The sequence below is a fragment of the Pituophis catenifer genome, unplaced genomic scaffold, assembly GCF_029215685.1.
Source record: "Pituophis catenifer annectens isolate HBS135680 unplaced genomic scaffold, rPitCat1.0.hap2 SCAF_3, whole genome shotgun sequence".
Taxonomy (NCBI): Eukaryota; Metazoa; Chordata; class Lepidosauria; order Squamata; family Colubridae; genus Pituophis; species Pituophis catenifer.
Genome location: NW_027256883.1, coordinates 36,809,300 through 36,825,381, shown reverse-complemented (window position 1 = coordinate 36,825,381; position 16,082 = coordinate 36,809,300). Strand labels below are relative to the sequence as shown.

General features: G+C 38.1%; 1 protein-coding gene across 5 annotated transcripts in view; it reads right to left on the bottom strand.

The window, feature by feature from the left end:
* NCOA2 (nuclear receptor coactivator 2) overlaps positions 1 to 15,663 on the bottom strand; it is a 135,596-nt gene extending 119,933 nt beyond the window's left edge. For 4 of the 5 annotated variants that reach the window (XM_070940496.1, XM_070940499.1, XM_070940500.1 and 1 more), the window contains exons 1-2: positions 15,519 to 15,663; positions 4,463 to 4,539 (exon numbers count right to left, since the gene is read on the bottom strand). The gene's annotated coding sequence lies outside the window, so the exon portion shown is untranslated. The remainder of the gene's footprint in view (positions 1 to 4,462; positions 4,540 to 15,518) is intronic. The other variant, XM_070940498.1, reaches the window with a different exon arrangement.
* Positions 15,664 to 16,082: the final 419 nt, after the last annotated feature.

The following is a 16,082-nucleotide window of genomic DNA, read 5'->3' as shown; positions in this document are numbered from 1 at the left end:
GAAGCAAAGGCTGAAGGGTGGGGGCCGGTGGGGGGCAGGGCTTCAGCAACATTTGCTGTATAAAACACACAGACATTTCCACCCACTTTTGGGGGAGGGGAAATGTATCTTATACACCGAAAAATACGGTAATAATTTCTTGAAGCACGTGTTGATTTTATAACAGTCTTTTGGGGTAGGAGCCTATCAGTATGGCACTTCCCTTTCAAAAGCACTTCAAAACTGTTACATTGAAGGGCCATCTCTTGTGCACAATCCTCTTCAGCTCACCCCAGATTTTCATTTGGATTCAAGTCTGGGCTGTAGCTAGGCCATTCCAAAACTTTGATCATCTTCTGGGGAGCGCATTATTTTGGGGTTTTTTTGGAGGTATGCTTTGAGCTGTTGTCATGTTGAAATTCCTCTTCATCTTCAACATTTTAGCAAGTTTTGTGCCAAAATTGATTGATATTTGGATTGTTCATAATTCCCTCCATCTTGACTAAAAGTTAAGCTTTCTTTAGCTGAAGAAAAGCTGCTGCAAAGCATAATGCTGCCAGCACCATGCTTCACTGTGGATATTGTGTACTTTTGGAAATGCACAATCCTGTTTATACACCAAACATACTTTTTGGAATTATGGTGAAAAAATGCAACCTTGGTCTCATCAGACTGTAATACATTTTCCCACATGCTTTTGTCAGAGTTCAGTGGTGTGTTTCTACGGTTCACCCTGGTTCGGGAAACCGGTAGTGGCAGTGGCAGGAGGCTCTGCCCACCCGCCCGGACGTCTTCACAGATGCTCTGCCCATGCGTAGAAACGCTGCACGTGAGTGAAGCTCGCGTGCTCCTGGTTCTAAACCGGTAGCGAAGGTAAGTGGAACCCACTACTGTCAGACTAGATGTAAGTGTTTGCAAAATATAGCTGGACTTGGGTGTTTTCTTTGTTAGAAAAGGCTTCTGTAGTGACACCCCATTATCCCAGAAATATGAAGGATAAGGGAGATTGTTGTCACATGTAATACACAACCAGTACTCCTTTAGGTTGCTGTAGGCCTCTTGGACCAGTTTTCTTCTTGGTTTTTTTAAAATCAATTTTGAAGGCATATCCAGTTCTTGGTAGTATCACTGTTGTGCTATATTTTCTCCACTTATTGATGACTGGGTTCCAAGGTATATCTAATGCCTTGGAGCATTTTTTGTACCCTTCCCCTGACTGGTATCTTACAAGGAGATTCCTTTGATGTTTTGTAAGCTCTTTACAGACAATGGACTTTGCTGTAAGAGGCAACTGAGTAAATGCAAAACAACAACAACAACAACAAAAAACACCCTTCTGGAACAGCTGAAATTCATCTGGGCTTAATTAGAGTCACTTTAATTGATGGCATGTATGTACTAACTATTTAGCATCAAATTTAATATGACTGGTTATATCTGAACACAGCCATATCCCTACTTATAAGAGGGTATGAACATTTATGCAGCCATATTATTCTGTTTTTTTATTGTTATGTTTTCCCCCTAAATGATTTCAGTTTGTTTTTCAATTGAATTGTAGTTTATACATTATATTAAAGGTGGAAAGAATTCTGAAGTAAATTGTATCAGTAGTGCAAACCATAAACCTGGAGACTTAATCTTGGGATTACAGTTGCACAGAAATAATAGAAAGTATTGATTCTCAAACATTAAACAATATACAATACCCATAAGCATTTCAGACCATATAAAATACTTTTGTATATGAACATAGCATAATCTCAACTGATGATTTCTAATCAAACTATTAACAAGCTGTGTAGAAGAAATATAAGGATGGACTGGAGCACAATGATACATCATTATTAAAAAATATGAACAACTCTTTGCTCAATACATTGTCAAATGCATAAATATTAAATTAACTAATTTCATAATGAAGATACACATTGTTTTCACTATGAATTCTAACTCAGCTGCAATATCACACAAAGCTGACAGATAAACAGAGCTAGAAAATTAACTTTTCTGAAAGCCAAAAGAAATCTGGCTTTCATCCAGGAATTAGTGTCATTATCTGACTCTGTATTTAATTAGCACCAGTTACTGTCAAGCAGTCACTTGGGTAACTTTTTCACTATCTTCATTCAGACACTGGAGACAAAACTGCCTTCATCTAGTCATTTGCAGATGGTAGAGATGATTGCCAGTTTTTGATATCACCTGCTCTTCCAGGTAATATAATACCATACAGTAGAAACTAAGCAGTAACAATCAGAATCCTGTATATCAAAACACATACTTGAAAAACACTGTTATTCATAAAATTAAAGATCATTTTCTAAAAATCCTAAGACTGATGTGCAAAAAAAAAGTGTAGGCTTTAAATATCTACTTTAGGTGGTTCAAGAGTTTGATCTTTCTTTTAATGGAATACTTTAAAAATCAGAAAATCTGATTTTTAACACACTGCTTTTAATACTACTTTCAGATTCAAAAATAATGGGAAACAGGCAAAACATAAGACTCAGGCGACCTGTGCTTTATACTATGTTTTTTATATATATAGCTAATCATGTTTATATTTGATGGAAAGATGATGATGATTCAAATATAAAGACTGAGTAGCAATAGAATCCATTAGAAGAAGAAAAAAGACTAAGCTAGGGAAGCAACCTAAGGGGGAAAAAAATCACTGATGGGATCAGAAAGCTAGTGGGAAACACTGTGCAAAATCCTAACACAGCAACCTAAAAATGTGTTATAGTAATTGTGAAAAGGATAAACAATACCTGAATGCCTATGCTACTCCTCCTCTGAAGCTTTTTATTCAATCATAAGCCTGATGAATCTTACCTTGTTTTTAAGTGGAGCTGGGAAAACAAATAGTTTGGAAAAGTGATGGTAAATTCTATACCAGGCATGCTGGTGGTAGACATTGGCCTCTAGTTAGATAGGCAGTAACCAGGGATGAAATGCTACTGGTTCGCTCCGGTTCAGGTGAACCAGTAGTGATAAAAACTACCGGTTCAAGTGAACCGGTAGTAAAAAAAAAGCTACTGGTTCATCGGGGTTTCCGACGATCAGCTGTGTCGTGTGGTTTAGCTTCATTAGAAGCTAAATTGTGTGGCACAGCTGTTTCCCATCTCACTGTTCTACTTACCTAGTGAAGTTTTGTTTTTCTGCGCGAAGCGTGTGTTTAGTGCACACACAGCGCATGCACAACGTGCTTTTGGCGTGCGCGTGCAGGTGCGGGCAGCAAACCAGTGGTGATCTGAGGAAGGATTTTACCACTGCCAGTAACCTATTTCTAACTAAACCAACTCATTCTCTCAAACCACATAAATTTATATAAAGGGAAATTGTACAAATGTAAACAAAAATGATCTGACTATATTTATATTTAAATAGTTACTGTTTATTGTTTCTTCTATATTTTGTTTCTGATTGAGCCATCTTAATCTTAATCCATCAGATATAACCCCAAGAGAAGGGCATTATCTTTGAAAAAATGTGATACATTTTTTATGCAGTTCATGGTCGTCTGCCTGTAGAGTTTTAAAGATTTACAATTTTAAAAAAAAGTCTGAAATGAAACTGAAATTGTAAAACTTTCAGAATAAGGCCTCATTACATAAACTCAAAATACAATTTTGAGGAAGCCAATGTAAGCTTTCAAAAAAGTGCCTCACTTCAAACAAAGCTGCCAACAAAGCATACCTTGATGCTGTTGTCAGACTTCCAGTCCAACAGGCAGGACTGGAACCAATTAGCCAAGCTCACACGATGTAAGTCTTTCTGATAAGTTATTTGTACTGAAAAAAAGTTTGAAAGCCATCATATAATATATCTAATGATTGCTATGTTTCAACAGCAAGTCAATGAAATAGGCTACCCACCTATTCTCTTGTGTGAACAGTTTTGTCTTCATCTGTCTGTTGTTTTTGCAATGGTCAGATTTGATTTCATGTTATTTTTCATTGCCTGTGTAAGAACTAGCTTTTACACCTGCTTTGGAAAGCAACAGCAATTTTTTACTGCTAAGACCAAAACAATATAATTGTAATATTTTGCTTTGGATTCTGTTTCAGCGTTCCTTCTTAGAGCTTCCACTACAGAAAACAACTGACAGGAACTTTCTTTGGCAAGAGTGGTAAGAAAAGGATAATGGAGCCAGGTACTGCATCATTAGAGTCGCAAGACTGGATATCTCCACCTCAGACTCCACAAGGTGAGGAAAGGTGGCCAATCCCAAGCACTCCAGGCATGAACCAAAAGGATTCCTAAGTGGGAGAGTCCAAACATGTGGTAGGAAATCTGCTTCAAGGCCTGCTTTTCAATATGACTTAGCTAATAAGTCTTTTTATTATGTGAACATATGAAACCTCTTTTCAACAGAAAAAAATCTAGATGAGAATGAAAACACATGAACTATTTTTGTGCAACACTTCATCCCATATGCTTCATTCCTGATAATGATAACTTAATAAAGATAACTTACCAAGACTCAATGAGGCAGTTAAATCAGTATTGGTTGTATATCTGAAAACTTCAATCTTCAGATACATCTCAAGCCTGCTATAAACAAACAAAAAGATAATAAACATTCATACCAAATTCTATTGCTTATTTTATATTGCCACATTAATTTTTTGTCACTCTAAAGTAGCGGTCCTCAACCTTTGTGGCTTGGCGGCTGGCGGGGGCGGGACAGGGAACTAGGCAGTGAGAGCAGTGGGCTGATGCACGCGTACCTGCCTGCCTCTTCCGCAGTCCAATTGCAAGTAGGCCATAGCCCTGTAGTAAACTGCAGTCCAGAGGTTGGGGACCCCTGCTCTAAAGTCCTATAAAATGACACTTTTCTTTATCATTTAAGTCACCATTTCTAAAGGATATTATTCTTTTTTTTCCAATGTTTTTTGTGTGGAAATCATTTACATGTAAAGAAATTTTAGCTTTGAAAAGCCAACCCAATGCAGGATTCCATATTTCAAGCAGCAATGTCTCTTCAATGGAGCATTTGAAAGAATGATGTACAAGCATCACTTGCATCCAACTAGCTACATTCTGCTCTAATATTGATGCAGTTGAGCATGTTTATCGTATTTAACCTGCTTAAAATCAACTCAGAAAATAGACTTAATCAAGTCATTTCCAGAGAAACATTTCTGACATCAAAAAGTTAAAATATTGGAGAAAACTAAGAACCTAGTTTCTAGCTATTAAATAGAAGCTATTATAGCTAGTTCCTATAATCATAGCATTTAGTAAAATTTTTAGTATTCCAATTATTATTGCATGAAATACATAGAGATGATTTAAACAATAAACAAATATATAACGAACAAATTCTAGTAACTCTTCAGATACAGATATTTTGTTTTCACTTCATGCAAATAAGCTAGTCTATGTTGTTCTATAATTATTTATTTTATTCCTTTCCAAAAGTCACAGACATTTCATTTTCAGTGATTATTCTGTTGTTTGAAAGTTAGTGGTAATAAGAGAGATAGAAATATAACAAATGTGCACATTTCTCCCATGTCAATATTTATTCTCAATATAGAATTAGAATATAGAATTAAATATAATATATATAGAAATATATATATATATAGAAGTACTTTAAAATGCTTTTTAGGATAAAAAAGAAATCAAGTATGACGAGGGAATGCAAATTTTATAAAAATTAAACATTAAAATATAATAATTAAAAAATTAAAATATAATAATATAATATTAAAATATTATTAAAAAGATTTATACCACTGCTTAGGACATATCAGGGTGGATAAAAATCAATGATTTTTTTAAAAAAATCAAAACAATCGGATTTTTTTTATTTAAATATTTATTTTTTATTTAAATCGGATTTTTTTTTATTTTTATTGAATTTATTTTAATAAACTTTTGGGGTAAAAATCTATCATAAGATAGTTTTCTATTTAAGATACATAAATAATTTAGTTTATTCAGCATGAAATATATATACAGCAGAATATACAGCATGAGGCTGTATATTCTGCAACACTGGGACTATCGGTGAGTCAACAGTGGGTCAAAGGAGTAGCAGAGATGACAGTTGCTCTTTAAAAATTATGATTTAAATCGAGTTGATTTAAATCAAGCCTTTTTACTAGTGATTTAAATCATGATTTAAATTGTGATTTAAATCAACTTGATTTAAATCAAATCCACCCTAGGACATATATTTATACATATTTAAATTTATATAAATTTATATTTACATAAGTCCTCTCTGACCCTTTATATTCAATCCAGCATTATAATGTTTCAATGAAGGAGAAGGAGAATGTTTGTAGTTCAGGATTGAAATGAGGGGTCCTCTGTGCTCTCTGAGCTTGGCTGATTCTACATGGAATCAATGTAACACAAGCTAATTAAAGCCTTTCAAAATATCCTAAGCAAACCAAAAGACCCAGGAGCTCCAGAAGAAAAATCAGGAGTCATCTACAACATACAGTGTAATGATTGCAACAATCACTATGTAGGACAAACAGGCAGAAGACTGGCAGAACACATCCATGAACACCAACTAGCAGTCAGAAGATATGATGAAAGCTTTTTAATTTCACAACATATGGACAGACTTAACCATAGTTTCAATTGGGAATCTGGGAAGTCCTAGACCAAGCCAAATCCAAAAATGCTAGGGAATTTCTAGAAGCCTGGCACTCTGACAAATCAGCCATCGATAGACACAGACATAAACAATATCTATAGAATATGCAAAAGAGACAATCAACAAACCAAAAAGGGAACAAATAGACCTAAGCACCTCTCCACCAGCAATCAGCATCTAGATCAGCATAGATTAACTCCAAGATTAACATCAGACCAACAATCAAGTAAACAATCTGTAGAGACTCTCAGTCATCCAGGTCATAGTTGTCCCAAAGGTACTTTTTCAGGAAGCAACTGGACTTTGTTTTTTCTTTGAAGACATTTAGCTTCTTATCCAAGAAGTTTCTTCAGCTCTGACAGGATAGTGGAGAATGGAAGGATTTATATTCCTTGCAAACAGCTGGTCATTTGCATCCTTTTAGAGCAGTGGTTCTCAACCTTCCTAATGCCACGATCCTTTAATACAGTTCCTCATGTTGTGGTGACCCCCAACCAGGGGTGGGTTCTAATTTTTTTTACTACCGGTTCTGTGGGCGTGGCTTATTTTGTGGGTGTGGCTTGGAGGTCATGTGACTGGGTGGGCATGGCTAACTGGTCATGTTTCAGGGTGGCCATGGCTATGTGTATAGGGACTACTCAGAGGGCTGAAAAAAGTTATTTCTGACAGGTCCTCACACTTTTGACTGGTCTCACACTTATGACCATCCTCACATTTATGCCCGTGGAGCATTCTTAACAACCATGTCACTCATTTCACAACTGCTTCTTTTCACCATGGTGATAAGATAGGGCAAAAAACGTAAAATGTGAGGACAGTCGTAAATTCGAGAACTGGTCAAAAGTGCGAGGACCAGTCAAAAGTAACTTTTTCAGCCCTCTGAGTAGTCCATGTGCACAAAAGGACTACCCAGAGGGCTGAAAAAGGTGATTTCTGAAAGGTCCTCGCACTTTTGACCGGTCTTCGCACTTATGACTGGTCTTCATTTATGCCCATTGTAGCATTCTTAACAACCGTGTCACTCAGTTCACAACTGCTTCTTTTCACCATGGTGACAAGATAGGGCAAAAATGTAAAATGTGAGGACAGTCGTAAGTTTGAGGACTGGTCAAAAGTGCGAGGACCAGTCAAAAATAACTTTTTCAGCCCTCTGAGTAGTCCATATGCATAAAAGGATACAGCAATAGAGAGGGATGAAGGAAGGGAAGGGAAATTAGAGTAGGAGTGAGGGTAAGAGAGGGAGGAAGAGAGGAGGAGAAGGAGAAAGGAAGAGGAAGTAGGGAGGAGAAGAGGTGGGGAAGAGAAAGTAAGAAGGAAAGAAAAGAGAGAGGTGGTAGGTTTGAGGAGAAAGATTGTACAATAAAAAAGATGAAAGGGAAGAAAACCAACCCCAAACAAATATGAAGATATTAAGATAAAGAATGAATTGTTAAACTTTAAAGAATAAAAGAGAACAAATATGAATAAATAGCAATAATTAGAAACACACATACAAACATACAATGTATTTTCTTTGAACAGAGTATTTGGCCGGTTCACAAATTTAAACAGTGTTTAGTCATTTCAATTAAATTTATAATTTCTATATTTCCTTTTTGCCATATTTATTCTTCATCTATTTTTTAAAAAAACCAATATTATCCTTCATCCTCATCTCTAATCGTAATCAAATTCAATTTTCCCCTTCTATTCTATATTATACCCCTTCCCATTGTCATCTATTTTTATATCCATCCTCACATTGGTTAATTATGTAATTATGTAATACAGTTGTTTAATACAAATTCAACATTTTAATATAAACCAATTAGTTATATAACTATCTTTTTTGTATATTAATCAATATTAATTAACCTATCCTGAAGCTGAAAGGGGCTGTTTTTTCTATTCTTGCAGGCACCGGTCTACTCATTTGTTTTCTTTTAACACTGATCAGCTGTAGAGCGGCCCTTTGAAGCCATGCGGCAAGAATTTAAACAGTTTTTTTCCCTCTAGCATTAGCTGGGACTCAGGAGGCAGCAACAGATTGGGAGTGGGCGGGGTAAGCGAATGGCCGGCGATCCAACAGAGGCAGAGAATGAGGATGAGTGAAAGCGGGGGTGGGGGGGTGAGAGAGGACTTTGGCGACCCCTGTGAAATGGCCGTTCGACCCCCAAAGGGGTCGCGACCCCCAGATTGAGAACCACTGTTTTAGAGGGTCCTTGAAGCACTTGGAGGTTTACCTGTGTCCTCAGGGTCACCTGAGTAGTGCTCCTGGTTCTTTTAGTCTGCAATTTTTTCTCTTGAAATCCATTCATACTTCCACACCATTCAAAATGTTCCATTCCCCACTATCCTGTCAGAGCTGAAGAAGCTTCTTGGATGAGAAGCTAATCGTCTTCAAAGGAAAAAAAAAAAAAGAAAGTCCAGATGCCTCCTGAAAAAGCACATTTGGGACAATCAAGTAAATAGTATCCTAATCAAGAAACTAACAAATAAACTAACAGTAAACAGCCCAACCAAACTACTTCTAAGACCAACCCCACCAACACTGACAGAGCAAGACATTAGAATATAAGATGAGAGCAAACCCACTCCTTACTAGGAGTGATGATGATCTAACCCTAATTTGGGTAATCTGCAAGGAAAAAAAATCAATTTTAGAGATGACCAAGCAAGGAGCCCTCATTATAATGTCTACAATATGAACTTTTATATTAAAAACATTATTTAAAAGATAAGCTGCTTACATGTCACATAGTACATACGAAAAATGTTATACGTTTCCTAATCAGATGACATGAAAAGCAGAAGTAAACTTTTTTGAATGGGAGAAGGAAGGAGATGAAACTGCAGTTGACTACAGGTAGTTCTCAACTTACAAGTTCCATTTAGTCACCATTCAAAGTTACAAAGTACTGAAAAAATGACTTAAGACTATTGTTCACACTTACAACTGTAACAGCATTCCCATAGTCATGTGATCAAAATTTGGATGCTTGGCAATTGATTAATATTTGGATGGTTGCAGGGGTCATGTGATCTCCTTCTGACAAGCAAAGTCAATGGGGAACCCAGATTCAGTTAACAACCATGTTACTAACTTAACTGCAGTGATTCACTTAACGAGAGCAGCAAGAAAGGTCGTAACATGAGGCAAAATTCACTTAACAAATGTTTTGCTTAGAAACAGAAATTTGGGCTCAATTGTGGTCATAAGTCGAAGACTAGCTGTATAGTCTAAAATTGCCTGTTTCAACAGCAACATTTGAACCTGCTCATCTGACTTTCCAACAGTTTCTTTGGAATGTGTTACAAAAGTATCTGGTGCTGAACTGGACTTTATCTGGCTTACTCTTTTTGGTACCTCCCAAGTACCCTGGAAATAATACAACTACATTCACACTTTATTAACATGTGCTCAGAATACTTAGTAAAGATTTTTAAAATATTAGTGAGTTATATAAGAGGAAAATAATAGTTTATAAAATATAAAATGTGACCAAAAGTAATATAATCAGCTCACCCACATAATCAACTGTGGTTATAAAACAAGATGCACCTTCAATGTTCAACAGGAAGCAGCTTTATGCAATATTGGTAGCATACAGGTGCACTTCCTCTTTCACGTTCAGCTGAGAACTGAAGTTTTTTCTGCAGTATTTTTAGTGACAACTCATTCTATGATTTCTTATGAAAATAAAGTAATAAAACCTCTATATTCCCCCACAAAAGAGCCAACAGAATACATTCCATAATGACTAGTGACCACAACTGAACATAGATATACTGAAATGAAATGGAAATTAGCCATAGAATTCAGTAGAATTGTGTTATTTTGATTCTCACGACATGCATCCACATTGCATTATGAAAGGTCAAATACATGACAAGCAATTATTTTATTTCAGTTTGAACAGCTCTAATTTCAGTGGTTACTTAATAATCTGATATTTCAGTGGCTACTCAAGTGTACTTACTACATACCATTGTCCTGGAAGCACTACAAATATTATGACAGAAAGCGAGAATCATGAACTTATTTAAAAGAATATTAGTATCACTTAAATGGCATAAGCTTCTAAATTGCAGCAGCAGCAACATATTAACAAGGCTTACTTTCCTCCCAAATGAGTACAGTTATTTACAATATCTTTTAATTTACATGTAACTGCTAAGAGATTCACTTTCATTTCCTAAGTGAATAATATTTTGGAAGAATCAACAGGACATATTACTAGTATGCTACACTTAAAATTTATTATCTTTATTTCCAAGTGAAAACATTTTTGGTAAAATTAAAATTGCCCATTGTAAAAGATAATATGCACCTGAGAGCAAATTATACAGCTATAATCAACCATACCCATTTTTTTATAGATACACACATTTTCAAATAATTCTTTTTTACTGTAGCCATATTTCTTTCACCAGCCTAGTATCTGCAACTATCCAAGGTGGTCAAAGAATATAATCAGATAGTGGATCTTCTGTTTCATACAAATAGTGTTAACCTAGTAAGATTTTATTATATGGTGCGAATGAGGAGGCCTTACTTATCTCACTCACTCACACATATTGTACTATTGATTAAATTTGTGTGCTGCTGCAATCACAGAAAAATCTTGGTGGCTCACAAATTTGCTATAATCATATTATTTTAAAAGCATGTTATTTGCCTCTTCAATGATTGATATGAAAGCAATAAAAATATTTATGAACCATAACTGGAAAATATACCTAGATTTTAATTCTCAAGAAAAAGTTAGCACATCTAGTATTATTGGAATCTTTCTTTAATACAAGAAAGAACAGAGAAAGGAACACCAAGAACTTGTCAAATAGACAAATAGATTTTAGACTGTTAAGTAAAGAGGATTAAACATGTGCAAGTCAATTTATTTAGAGCACAATATTTATAAAATATTTCAGAACACCTACATTTTCCTTGTGGATCAAATCTCAAAATTTCTGCATTACGAATCCACGCTGGTAGAGTTCATTATAGCTACAAACTACAACAGATGTCAACATGGATGCAAGATCATCAACAAAAGGTGACAGAAGACAATGAACATTGTAGAACAGCTACAACGAAGTCTATTTTAAACCCATTTTATCAACTTCATTTAGCGTGACTATCACTTATATTATTTTTCCACTCAAACACTGGAATTATTGTCCCATCAGAAAAAGCATGTTTTTAGCATTCTAGATTGTCAAACATTCCACAATTATCTAAAGGTTAAAGTGAATAGTGACTATAGCAAATGTTAAAGATATTAGAAGCAACCTACATGTCATATAATAACTAAGCCTATAAATGCAATATGTAAATTTGCAATATATAAGTTAATTTATGGCAGGCTAGGCAAAGTATTTAAAGTATTTAAAGAACTGTTTTCTGAAACATTTGTATGTAAAAAAAACTGCAGTCCTTGTAGTTTTAAAGCAGCTGTGTTCTTTGAAAGGTTCAGCACAGCTCTTCTGAAATCTTCCCAATCATTTCCATATCTAAGTGCCTATATAGCCACTTCACCAACATCCCTCTGAAAATATTATCTGTGCATAGGGATATAAGAAACCAAGGAACATTTTTGAAGCAAGTGCCGAAACCGGAGTGCAAATGCACACCGGCCAGCACACGAAGGCGCCAGAAACATCACGGTCCTAGACGGATGGCATGATATAAATTAATAAACAATAAATAGAAAGATATGACACTATCATTTTCTTAGTCAGACCACCGTGAATACAATCAAATTTAATTATTGATTCCATGTCAGCTATTCCCCACTGGAGTCCTCTTCTGAAATAAAAGATAGTATACAACAGGTTTGTCCAACCCACATATAAGCCTGGACAGCTAGTAATGAGAGCTCAATAGATCATAAACTTTTAAAGGAAGTTTGTTATTTATATACATTAACTATATTATATATTGTATTTGTGGCCCATAACAATTCCTCTTCACTCAATGAGACCTAGGCAAGCCAAAAGGTTGGACACCCATGATATACAGTATCACAAAAATCCTAGAATTTATATGGCAACTTGTAACACTGAGCATGTTGGTTACCCAAGAGAAACTTAAGAATCAATGAGAGCATCCTTAGTAGGCCCCAAAGAAGCAGATTTTGCTTTACAGTTTAATCCTCATTATTGAAAATGAGTTTTAATAATGAGATTCAGGAGTTAAATCTATAGCTACTACCTATAAATCTATTTACAAATCTAAAGATAAATCTATCAACATAATGCCTCCAACAATTTAGAAGCAGGTAATTTTATTATGTAATCATCTTTCATGTACTACTGCACACTTAAAACACAAATAGCAAGGGATGTTTGGTGTTACTGCTACCAAAATCATTACTATACAAAAAAACAACAACATCTGAACAAGAAAATAAGTACTTTGCAGCCACTAGAAAAAGAGCAACATTTTTACTAATCAGTTTTTGTAAATTTTGTCATTGTATTAAGAAACACAGTAAATCACAATGGAACAAGTAATTAAGAACTGGTTATTCGGTAATCTAAGTATCAATAGTTTTGTATGCCACATAATATATTTGTATTGGCTAAAGTTGAGCTACTGCCTTAGAAGCCCAGTAGATAGATTTAGTGTAGATAAGTAGCTTTTACATACACAAATTACAAATAAAGTTGTAAATCTATTTTATTTTTTTAAAACACCTTTACTGTCCAGCTTTCCTTTTAAAAAAGGATGTTTAAAGCATAATGAAATCAGAATTACTTGAACATTTATGCACATAGTATTCTATGTTTCTATGTATACTTTTCTTCACATTCACTTAAAAATTAGTAATTTAGGGTATTCAGAATTTTGATATAATTTCAGAGACTGTCCCAGACAGTTAAAGCTCTAAATTTTTTATTATGCACATAAAGTCAGTGTCAACTCTTTAGTAACCAAAAGCAGCTTTTCTTATGAAAATTCTAAATTAATGAACTGTTTTTAGTGAAGAAGTTAAAAAAAAATTGGTAATATTATCTTTTCATGAAAGTTTCAGCATTATATTCATAATATATTCATTTTTTGTTGTTAGTTGCTAAGTCACGTCTGACCCATCAGGACCCTGTCCTCTACCATGCTCTGTAGTAACATGTTTACAGTCCCCTAAACAAATCTGTCATTGAAAGAAGTATAAGTATGTGATTTATAGATAAACAAGAATTATGAATTTATTATTCCATTTTTTATTATTCAACTTTGCTTTAATCTACTTTTATACAATACAATGAGCTTAAGAAAGCCACAGTATCAGGCCGATGACAACAATATGTGGAAAGTGGCATAGATGAAAAATAGATACTACAGGAACAAAGTCAAAGTTACCAAGACAACCAATAACCCTGGATGCCTTTGCAACAGCAGGCGCAAGGAATAAAAAAGCTCCTGCCTATCAGGAAGCAAAAACGCCATCGCCGTGCTTCTTGAAATCAGGGCCTTAGGTACTGCGTGCACCTTCCATAGAAAGCTACGGCAAAATTGTGCTGTTTGTGTCCCAGCACCCTCCCTTATACAAGGAAAGCTCAGGGAGCAGGTGGAAAAGGGATTAGGCGCACATCCTCACTGCCACACGGGAAAAGAGGAGGCGTACGCAATTCTCCAAATACAATGAAGAGGAGGGAAGGTGGAAATACGGTTTTCTCTTTGACCCATTAAACCAAACGCGTCCCAAATAGAAAGCAGGGTGACGCTTCTCCCCGCGCTTCCATCTCTATTCCCACATATTTGTACACAGTACGATCGATTCCGCCCAGACGGACAGGGAAGAGAGAGGGGAAAGAGGCGCCGAACACCCGGCTGCTCTGAAAGCCGAGGCGCCCAGGAACCCTTCAACCCACCGGCCAGCAACCCGGCTGCTTTAGGCCGCCCAGCGGAGAGGACGACAGCGCAGCTGAGGAGCCGCCGGAGCCGCCTCCGCCACTACTACCGCCGTCCCCTCCCCCACCCACCCAGGCACACGAAGCAGCAATGCGGCTCCCCAGGCTGCGCTCGCACCCAGCGGCGAGCAGGCAGGGCCTAGTCGGGTTCCGGGAAAGGGGGATTGCGAAGGCCGCGCCGCCGCGCACAAAGTTGGAGAAGTTAAACCACAACAAAAGCCCCGGGAAGGGAGCAGAGTTTTGCCGCCCCAACTCAATTTTCCTCCGAGGCAACTTGCACCGCGACAGCCCGTCGCCGTCGCCGCCCCTTGCACACCTCCCCTTCCTGGAGAGGCTCGGTCCCCCCTCACACTTGCCGGGGGACGGCAGGATGGGGGGTGGTGGTCCCTGGGGGAAGCCTTCGGAGAGAGGCGGGCGCGCTTTCAGCTGCCACCCCTAAAATCTCTTCTGCGCGGAACGACCCTCCCCTGAGAGGAAGAAGAGGAGGAGGAGGAGGCGCAGCCAGCTCTTTCTCTACCAGAGGCACCCCCGTTTCCCGAGGCGGCTCCCCTATTCTTCTCCCACCCCTTCGAGCCAGACGGCCGAGACGCCCCCTTCTCTTTAAAGAGAAAGCAGGAGAGGAAGATGTTAAAGCCCAACTTCAGATCAGTTCGCTCCCCTTTCCATTATTCATTCCCCGCTCGAGGGAACCGCACGCCCCTCATTAAGGAGCAGCAGACAACCAGACGGACACCTCCCCCTTTCGGGTGCAAAGCCCCTCAAGTTGCGGGGCGAAGGGGGGGCAGCAAGAGAAGAACCAATCTGGCTGCCAGGTCGTCTCCCCCCGTTTTGGTCTTCCCGGCATCAGCTCCGGCAGTTCCTTCGCCTTCCCCGGCAACGCCGCGCGCAAGCTCGGGTTATCAGACAGCGCACAGCCGGGAGCGCCCCTCTTGCTATCCACCTCCCCCTCCCCACCCCCCCATCCAGCCTGTTCCGCAGAGAAGGGGCCCGGCGGCCGAGGCGCACAGCCGCTTCTATTTACCGAGGTCAGTAAAGTCTCCGGCTCTTCTCGCTCAAGCTGCCGCCAGCGCTGACCTTTGCTTTGTAAGAGGAAGCTGGAGCTGCTGAGTCTTCCGCGGCCGCCATGTTCCCGTTTTAATCACTGGCTGGTTGTTTATTTCAATGGAGACCCTCCCACAGCTCACCCTCCTCCTCTCCGCAAAGCTCCCCAGCCAGAGAGGAGGGACTGGGAGGGACGCCGCCGCCGCCGCCGCCACTCCCTGCGACGGAAAGAGGGCGCGCGCACCCCAGCCCGTCCGCGGCCGTCGTCTTGGCGGGGCGGTTCGCCGAGAGGAAACTTCCTTTGCGACTTAACGCTGGGACGTAAACCGGTGTCTTGGAACAGGGGAAAGGGAAAAAAAAAAAAAAAAAAGCAACGAAAGAAGCCGTGACCGAAGCAAGAAGGCAGATTGGAAAAGATGCCATTGTACGTATCGTTAACAAAAGAGAAATGGAAACCCAATCGGTGTGATTCATCGATTTCCTTTCCTTTGGACGACTAAAGACGCTCAGTTTTGCCCAACCATTTAAAAGACCCGATGATCAT